This window comes from Pagrus major, chromosome 12 (genome assembly GCF_040436345.1).
Source record: "Pagrus major chromosome 12, Pma_NU_1.0".
NCBI classification, from domain to species: Eukaryota; Metazoa; Chordata; class Actinopteri; order Spariformes; family Sparidae; genus Pagrus; species Pagrus major.
The window spans coordinates 27,519,319-27,529,425 of record NC_133226.1 but is presented as its reverse complement, the minus strand read 5'-3'; the positions used below and the strand labels follow the sequence as shown (position 1 = coordinate 27,529,425).

General features: G+C 43.3%; 1 protein-coding gene across 2 annotated transcripts in view; it reads left to right on the top strand.

Annotated features, from left to right (window-relative positions):
- The first annotated feature begins 334 nt into the window (after positions 1-334).
- The window catches only part of LOC141006021 (LHFPL tetraspan subfamily member 2a protein), a 39,646-nt gene continuing 29,873 nt past the window's right edge, over positions 335-10,107 (top strand). For both annotated transcript variants that reach the window (XM_073478104.1, XM_073478103.1), the window contains exon 1: positions 335-560. The gene's annotated coding sequence lies outside the window, so the exon portion shown is untranslated. The remainder of the gene's footprint in view (positions 561-10,107) is intronic.

The following is a 10,107-nucleotide window of genomic DNA, read 5'->3' as shown; positions in this document are numbered from 1 at the left end:
GATAAATAATGACTTTATTGTGACATCACATTAAATAAATAATGACTTTATCGTGACATCACATTAAATAAATAATGACTTTATCGTGACATCACATTAAATAAATAATGACTTTATTATGACTTTATCGTGACATCACATTAAATAAATAATGACTTTATTATGACTTTATCGTGACATCACATTAGATAAACAATGACTTTATCGTGACATCACATTAGATAAACAATGACTTTATCGTGACATCACATTAGATAAACAATGAGCGCCCTGGTCTCAGTATGCGCCGCAGTGATTGGTGGAGGGGGAGGGAGCTGCGGATCAGTCACTCCCATCCAGCGGCAGTGTGTCCGGGCAGCGGAGGACGGAGGGAGCCATTCATTCTTCTGTCGTCCCGGAGAAAACGTGGAGGATGAAGCAGAGACACTGAGGGAGCAGAACAATAAAACCAGGAGTAAACCCGACAGCAGAAGTTCAGAGAGGAATCCAGAAGATCCGTCAGCTTTGTGGATTTCCAGACGCGTCGCTGCAGAAATCTGTGCGCCTGCAGGATCCGGACTGTGAGTATCTGCTGCCTGAAGACAAAAACTCCGCTTTACTCCACTTTTCTACAACAAGACAGAGATTATGTGTCTGGGAGGCTCCTCAGAGACTCTCTGACTCCTTCATTGAGACTTTCTGACGACTTTTTCCAGGTTTGTGGGTGTGTTGGCTCTCGGAGCTGTGCGCGGAAACTCGTGGCAGGAAAGCCGAGCAGACTGATGCTTTTCAGGGCAGAGCAGCTCAGCCTGAGCCCAACGTGAGCTCCATTACCAACCGTCTCCTCCATCTGCACCAGGCTTCAGCAGGAGGACAGGGAACCGAAGGGACAGATGTTAGAACAGAGGTGTTTATTCAAGTTGGACTCAGGTCAGAAATACAGAAATATTCAGTTTGAGGGAAGGAAAAGTGATTTTTATTAAGTTTGAGAAGCAAAATCAACACGATGATTGGATTACTTTGTCAGAAATGACTTTAGTCCATGAAAGTAGTCGTTTATAATCGGTCTGTAAATGGTGATAAAGGTTCCTAATTTCTCTAAAACTCAAGATGATGTTTGCAAAAGTCTTGTTTTCGTCAAACCTGCAGTCCAAAACTCAAATATATTGAGTTAACTGTCCATTGAGACAACATGACGAGCTGGAACTTTATCTATTCTTGTGAAATGACTCAAATAGATTTTAATAATGTTTGTTAAAGTCTGACCAACAGTCTGAAGCTCAAATATATTGAGTTTACTGTCAAATGAGACAACATGAGGATCTGGAACAAGGATTATTAACTCAAAAATGACTTTAATCTTTCAAAATCTGACAGAAAACGTTGCCCAGGTCCATCCTACATTCTCCAAAGCCCAAGATAATACTTGCCAAAGTCTTGTTTTGTCCAACCAACAGTCCAAAACCCAAATATATTGAGGTTACTGTCAAATAGGAGCTGGGTGGTTGTGTTTATTGTTGTAAAGTGACTCAAAATGATCATTTTCTGTTTGCAGTATGACTCAAAAATGACTTTAAACTTTCAAAATCTGACAGAAAACGTTGCCAAGGTCCGTTTTGATTTCTCCAAAGCTCAAGATAATGTTTGTAAATGTCTTGTTTTGTCCGATCTGCAGTCCAAAGCTTAAATATATTGAGTTTACCATCAAATACGACGACATGAGGAGTCAAAACTTTCTGTTTATTCTTGTTAAACGACTCAAACACATTTTCTGTCAATAGACACATCAGTTCAGTCTGAGCTCCACCTACAACCAGTTTGATTTTCTATGACAGCATCACTGACCCGAACACCTGATCCTGCGGACGGGTCGAAGGTGTGAGTTTGTTGTTCTGACACAGATTCTCGTCTTGTTGTGTTTCAACAGTAAACCTGAGAACCGGTCTCACCTGTGGGTCTGTTTGTGTGTGAAGCAGAAAGGTCTCCTCGGGCCAAACACCTTTTTATATGTGAGGTCTTTGGATCTCAGTGTAACTGAAGTCAGGTACGCTGTCGTAGACTTCACATGAGGAAGCCCTGCTTTGCGTTTTATCCACGTGTTCCCCCACAAGCGGTGATTTTTTTTCTTTTTCCACGTGTGATGCTCTTTATTGCAGTGTTGTAATAGACGCAGTGTTTTTCTTCCAAACCTCATCATTGTGGTAGGAAAGATCAGAGCCATATGTTTTCTGTTTCCACGTGGAATTTGCTCTCTCTGCTAATAGATTAACACTATGGAGCTGAAGTTTGTAGTGTTGTGCAGAATAGGGCTGCAACTAACTGAGTGTTTTCTTTATCCACTGGCGATTATTTTGTCAGACAATGGTGAAATGTAGATCAGTGTTTGTCCTCAGATGTCTTGTTTTGTCCACAACTCAAACAAATTCAGTTTACGCTCACAGACGAGGAAAGAAACCAAAAAATATTCACATTTAACGAGCTGGAATCAGATAATTTAGACTTTTTTGTCCTAAAAAAGCCTGATGTAATGAGAATGCTGACTTTTCTAAAAAAAAATTACTCAAAGCGATGAATCTAAAAAATAGTTGGCAATTTATTGAATTGTTTACAACTAATCAATTAACCGATCCAGTTGTTGCAGCTCTACCCTCGTGTCTGTAGCCTATGCTTATTATGAAGCTAGAGCCAGCCGGCAGTTAGCTTAGCTTAACAGCTAGCCATGGCTGCTTACGACAGTAAAAAAGAAGTAATACCACTGCTGAAGCTTAGTAATTAATGTGATGTGCTTTGTTTGTAAAGTCAAAAGCCATGCTAGCTGTTTTCTTCCTGTTTCCATCTAGCCAGAAAGCTAAGCTAACTACCAGCTAAGCCTTAACAGAAACACTAATAAGCATATTACCCCCAAAAAACCAAACTACTCCTTTAATAAAAAGTCAGTTAAGTGAAAAATGTAGCATTATGTAATGAGAATGAGAACAAAGCGATAAATTGATTATCAAAACAGTTGCAGTTTAATTTAACATCTATTCATCGCTGCAGCTCTTGTGCTAAATCACTGTAGTTGAATGTATTGTTGTCACTTTATTAGCAGCTGTGTGTGCAGCCGCTGTGTGATCTCACTCCTGAGTCTATATTCTGTAATTATCTTGAGCCGTGTCTTTGTAATTTCTCTTTTTTTAAGTGCACGTAACTGAGCTTCAGATGTTTAATGATGCTGAGGTCATCACTGAATGAGTGACTAGCCTTTAAAGATGGCGGTCGGTTGGATTGGTCAGGGATTGCCGGTGGTTTGAGCTGATGTGCCAGTGCACGTGGTCCCTCAGGGCTCCGTGTTTGGCCCATTAAAAAAAAAAAAAGCCTTTGGTTCATTCATTACGACCCTGCAGAAAAACTCCTTTAGGCCACAAGGAAAGCAAAAATACATGCGCTTCTCTCTCCTTGGCAGCCTGGCAGCACAGATGCTTTGGAAAACTTCTTTTATGTTTTTTTTTTCATCTCCTTTCCAAAACAGAAACTTTCAAAGCATGGAAAAATCACCAGCCTCCTCCTTCCTGCCGGTGCAGAGGATGCAGTTGGTGATGCTTCTAATGCACGTTACAGAAAATAAAACAAAGGCTCATGCAGACCACATCATCGGCCTCTCGTGCTCTCTCCAGCTTTGATGGCTTTGCTTTTGTCATTAATCCAGGATGCTGGCTGCAGTTTATGGGCTCGGTCGGTATATTTCTCCTGGAATGAGGATTATTTTCAGTGGATGAGTTGATCTACATCTTCTCGAAGCATTCGGATCCTAAATAAACACTTAACTTTTACGCATCCGGGAGTGTAAATATCTCTGCTGATGGAAATCAGACCTGAGCACTATCAGTTTGTGTCTGATACCAGAGCCAGGATCGTGGTGTCACCATGACCAGAGTGTGAAATCAGCTAAATGACCGGCTGCTCCTGGGTCAGGGGTTAAACCAGATGACTCCGGCCGGCTGGGACTAACATCTGGAATACAGTTTGTTGCAGCCGCAGCCCGGCTGTGGATGTTCTCCTCTGTAGATAACAAGGCTGGTTTATTTGCGCTCTATTTCCTCAGACTACTGTAATTGTTGCACTTGTACGTGGAGTTAGTTCCCAACAACATCTGGTTTTAACAATCAGCGCTTTACTTGGTCATTCTTCCACCTCACAGTATTATTCTGGTGCTCAGTGAGTCTCAATAAAACTTTCAACAGGAGCATCCAGGAAGCGCTCTAATCAAACCAACACATCACAGAGGTGGTTTTTAATACGCGTCTCACTGCCTTAAACTTTGTTTATTTGGCTGTAAAATTGACGTAATGCGAAAAGAAGACAGTCTTAAAACTCAGACAAATCTAAACTGGGGCACATTACGTTATTTTCCACCCGAGCTTCTAGAAGGAGTATTTCTGAGTGGATTACAGCAGCGCTGTGTCCGAGTTTATTTCTTTTTTAATACAGGCGGTTCAGAGACGGGCTGTTTCACTGCGACTGGAAAAGTCTGTGTCACGGTCTGCACATACAGAGGACGAGAGAGGCATTTTCTAACTGCTGTGTGTCTTCTGAACGTAACGTATGAAGCCAGCTGTAGACTGCCTCTGCTGTCTCATTGCAGTGGTAAGCTATCATTAAAGTTAAGCTAACAGCCTAAACTTTTCATGTTTTGACTCAGAAATGCATCCAGTACTACTCAGAGGTTTTGGTGTTGTAGTAAAGACACGAACACAAAAGCAGGTTTTAAAAAGTTATTAAACTACTTCCATCAAAAGTAGTTTGAATTTCAAATGAAAAGTGACGAGTGTATCATAAATACTGTCGCGTTTTACCTCGTTAAGATGGTCACATAATATCTACCAGCATTTAAATACATCTGTGGACAAGCTCCTGTTCTCACAGTGGATGGTTTATTAAGTTGTTTTGCATTTAACAATAAACAGAAAATCATTGATTATGACTTTATTAATACTTTATAACCTTTTAGATTCTTAAATAGTCTTTATTTCTCATTTATTCTGACTATCAAAATAAGTTGTATTGTAATTAGATTTAATGAATCCAGGGACATTCAGGGCTTCTGTGTGGAAGTGTATGAGGTGATCCTGCAGGGACTCTGGTCCATACAGATAGATTTGGTTTGAAGTATGTGACTGTAACTTATTGAACGTACCCACGTGACTGTAGTTATGTCAGTTTTGGTAACTTTTCGATCAGCCCTAAGCCTCATCAGCCTCTTCTCTTCATTTTCACTTCTTTTTGACGTACAGTTTTTTTCTTACAACCTGTCAGAGAGCTCAAACCACACCAGGTGAAATGTGACGGTGTCCAGCAGCCTCTCTGTGATGACCTCCTGACTCTCCCAGCCCTCCACAGCCCTCTGAATGATCCTTCTCTACGTGTCTTCGCTGTGGGCAGTCATGCACGCTGATTAGATTAGGCAGCGTGGAGCTGATCACCCTCCTCTCTCCTCTCTTTTCTTCCCTCCCCTGGTCTCTCTATTTTCTCCGGCTCTCTCCGTCTCCGGAGCCCCCCGTGGCTCCCGGGGGTGAGCCTCTCCTGGGGGTACATCTGCCTCCAGCAGCTCTACGGCCGGCTGTTTACTGGGAAACCAGCAGGGTGGGGTCCTCACAATAACAAAGGCCTCACCCTACACTTGTCCTCTCTATCAATTGAAATGTGACTGTAGGCTTGTGTGGAGAGAAAGAGGGTGGATGACTTGTGGAGGGCAGACGGGGGGGCAGGACCCTCCTGTCGGGTGAAATGAGGAGAGTGGGTTTTGTTCCTTTGTGGCGAGCTGGGGGTCGGTCTCAGGGGGCTGCACGGCAGACGGACGGTGGGTTTTGCAGCTGCATGGCCTCCGGCACTTATCTCGTCCCTGAGCAACTGCAGGCTCATTAAACTCTGCCGGTTGTGTTCAACATTCACTTCACTTGATGTCTCTTTGTCAGCGCTGCCTCTCCTGTATCCTGTGTTTTTGTACCAGCTGGTGTTGTATCTGAGCCGTTTGAATATGATTGAGCTGGAGTCACTCAGAGACTCGGCCTCACAGCTGAATGATAATGTTGACCCGCCACAATAGGCAGCCTGTGTGTGATGTGCGATAAGGCTGTATCATATGTTCAGTCTGTCTTTAGGTCATGGAAAAGGCTTTGAGCCGTACGAACGAGATTACAAGAGGATTGTACAGGTTCCAGTTCATAGCAGACAAAGAAAACAATGACTAGAAAGAAACAGAGTCTATGAATTTATTACCTTTTCAAACAAGGCTGCAAGTGATTATTATTGTCAGTTTATATGTAACGGATATACGTCACACGATATGGTACAAGTGGAAAATCGTCCAAAACCAAACGCAGTTCAACTTAAAGTGACACAAAACAGAGAAAAACAGTAAATTCTCACATTTAAGATGCTAAAAGCAGCAAATATGCAACATTTTGTTTTATAAATGACTTATACCACCCACAATTAGTTTGGATAGGCAATAAAAGTCAAATGAAATGTGTCGCATTATCTTTGGGGAAATAAAAACTCAGATATGTCAAAGAATAAAGAATCAATTGAAACACTAAAATATACCAAACTAATTTTGAGTAGTGTAAATGAATAGAGCTGGAGCATGTATATGTTTCTTCTTTTTGTGTCTTCTAGCCTAAAATCCACAAATGACCAACAACATCCTCATTTGGTGGGAAATCATTATCTGTAGTTTCATTTTGAGTCGAGCTCCATTCATTAAAAAATCCCCCGATCAGCTTCGTCCTACTTTCCAGGTTTCCGACTAAGCCGTTTCACTTCTCCTCACTTTTCCTGTGACATGCTGCAGCCGGTCTGAGCCCACGCTGCTCCTCGTGTTTGGGTCCTGGTTTCAACAGCACCATGGAAACCCTGCTTTGGTTTGGGCTGGCAGGCTGTCACCGGTCATTATCACCACTGCACCCCCAGAGCACAGCAGCAGGACCGACGGCTGTAACCCTCTCTGTCTGTCTCAGCATCACGCCTTGGTGGACCTAGTTTTAATGGAGGTGACTCATATGAAATCTAAGGCAGGTCACTGGTTTGACCTGATCCTGCTCACATTACCAACTGTATTCACTGTAGTTCACCGTTTGTCCCACTTTGTAACTGTTGCTGTGCTGTCAGGCTTTCCTTTCTCCACCAGTTAGCACTTTACAAACATAATGGTGATTTTTGAGACATGTGTCCTTGATTTCCGACAGACGTATTCACAAAAGGGTTTGAGCGGAACATTTTGGGCTGTTAAGTTTTAAACGTTTGTGTAATATTTGGTGTAAAACTGCGTAAAGACTTCTGACTGAACGTCTCCACTAATGTTGACTGGTCACCGGGCAGAGGTCCGCCTAATGATCTGTGCAGCTGTGATTTGATTTGTAGGGTGAGGACTCTGCAGGTGAGGGTGACGACTCCACTGGACTGGGATGGGATAATGTTACAGGACCTGTGGGACCACACAGGCTTCGGGACCTGTGTTAAGATCTTTTTTCCTGTTGTTTCAAGGGTGAAATTACAGATTTCATACGACAAGAAAGACGCAGTCAGGCTTGATTCTCCGCTGTGACTTGAAACGATATCAGACAACGCTCCGGTTAGTAGACCACGCTGATAAGAGCAGGCTTAATTGAATTTAACCGGAATTTGCCAGGCTGGTTTTCCCAGCCACAGGCTTGTCAACAGATGCTTCCTGTTTGATACGATCTCAGGTATGATCAGCAGCGACCTGGCTCTGGTTAAATAAACACTGACACAGTTTTAGCTTCAGCGCAGAGTCACCTCACCTCTCCTTGAATTAAATGTATACAGCCAGAAAAAAAGCATCTCTGCAACGATGGCTCACTGCAGTTGTCTCAAGTTTTAAATTCTTGACCTTTTCTGTGACTCGTCCAAAGTCGGCCTTTATATGGAGAAAAAAAGAAAGCAGGCAATGAGGCATTTCTTTGTTTGCTGTTGTCTTTCGGGCCGGCCCTCCACAGCTAAGTGGTGTTTGCTGTCTGAAGAGAGCAGAGATTACGCTGTCCGTCGCTGCAGGGAGGGGAGAGTAAACACAGGCGCAAGAAAAGTGAATCATAGAGCGAAGTAATGATAGTGTGGGGAGACACAGAGCAGGCATAAAGGAAAACAAGTTTTAAAAAGGAGGAGGGAGAAAGAGAAGGTAAGTCTTTTGTTTCACAATTAAGTGGAGCGGCCGAGGTCAGACATCTGTGATCCATCTCCAGGAGCAGCCGTCTGGAGCTGCCTTTGTACCCTCTCTGCCTCGGCCCCCCCTCCTTCCAGCGTCGTGACTTCCCTTTGACAACCCCACTGCCCCGCAGATCATTCACTCTGTGGGGCACCGCTCTTTTAATAGCTGCCTCTGACCTCCATCCATTATTCTGTCCATCTGTATAAAATTTGCATTGTTCAGTCAACACGAGATCGCTCTAATATGGATTTAAAAAAGGCATATTTCTTCGTCTGATTTGCTTTTAGTGTTGTTTGGGATAACAGAGCTTTTCCGCCGTCCTTAGAATAGTTTGTAACTAAAGTGGGCCTGTAAAGACGGACTAGTGCGTAGATGAGTCTCTGTGTTCGGTGTAGTGTAGCTCTGGCTTTGCCTGTTTTACTTTGGTTCTGATACGGCGGTTTATGAGCTGTAGTTTCCCAGTAAACACACCGACCTCTTCAGCCTCCGTCCTGGTCTCCTGCTGCTCCTCTCAGCGTCACTCGTCCTCTGGAGCCGGTCTTCACTGCCAGAGTGTCTCTGAGCTGCAGCTGAGACAGCCGAAGAGGTCGGTGTGTTTACCGGGGAAACTACAGCTCACAATCTGCTGCATCAGCTCTGCTGCTGGCTGTTTTACAAACCAACTGCAGGAAAACCACAAGCAGTGTGATGACATTTAATGTCCCTGACAACTTCTGTAGGCCCTATTCAGGCACCTGAGCTTTATGATTAAACTGTGGGATATTTAATGATGTATTTTATGTCGTAGAACAAAACATGTAAATATCTTCTGCCTGTGGTAACCACACACTTTATTTCAGACATTTAACTGAAAACCAATTCAAACTTTGACTTTGAGACGAGGGAGCCGGAAGTGCTAAAATGCCAACTGATTTCCAGGTTTTAGGACTACAGACTATACCACTCTATAACAGTGCTATAAAACCTGCTGACAGACAGTGAGCTGTGTGGACTATGCAGAGTAACATGAGCACTGTTTCTAAGAAGACTTGTTGTTGAATATTTTCTAAATGTTTCTTGCTGAGGAGGCAGAAATGTCAGGGATGGATGTTTGTATCTGTGTCACTTGATACCACAAAAACTGAATGAGAGAAAATGTTTGTATTTCTGGTGAACTGACCTTTTTAAAGGTACATCTGAAAACAAAGTGTCGACTGAACGCTGTCAACACCTGAACAGTATTTTAAGCTCGTATCCACTTCAGTTGTTGACGTAGCTCAGTTCAGGCAGTTTAACGGCAGTCATGCACTTCCCTGATCATGTAAACACTTACCTGATCTTATCTCCACCTCTTCTCCGGACGGTTAGGCACGTTAAAGAAGCCGTTATGGCCTTGTTGCTGCAGAGCCGTTAGATTCCTGCAGGCCAACAGCCGGTGACGCTGAGAGGGACTCTTTATCGCTGCAGGTTCATGGGTTCAGAGGCTAGACGGGGGAAGATGATGCCTCTTCATCTCTCAGACATGATAACACAATTTGGCGAACATTAGCGAGGCTGCAGCACATAAAGGAGGGGTGTGTGTGTGTGTGTGTGTGTGTGTGTGTCAGCTCACGTGAAGCCCCTTTGCTCATTATGTCTGTCATCATGTCTGGGAGAGATTTGGCTAACATCCAATCCAGAGAAATTACCCTCCCATCCACAGTAAAGGACAGTTAATACACCTGTCTGTTATCATATGTGAAGACGTCAGTGATGACTTCACCACATCTGAACACAGAAGAGTTAAAGTCGCCTGACAGTCATTACTTTTTATCTCTTCTTCCTCTTTTGATTTTTCACTTAATAAGAATGATAAACCAGCCTCACTGCAGCATCTGTTGTGTTTAACAGACTAATCACTGCTCGCTGATGTCATCTCTGTGTGCTGTGTGTGCGGTCTGTGG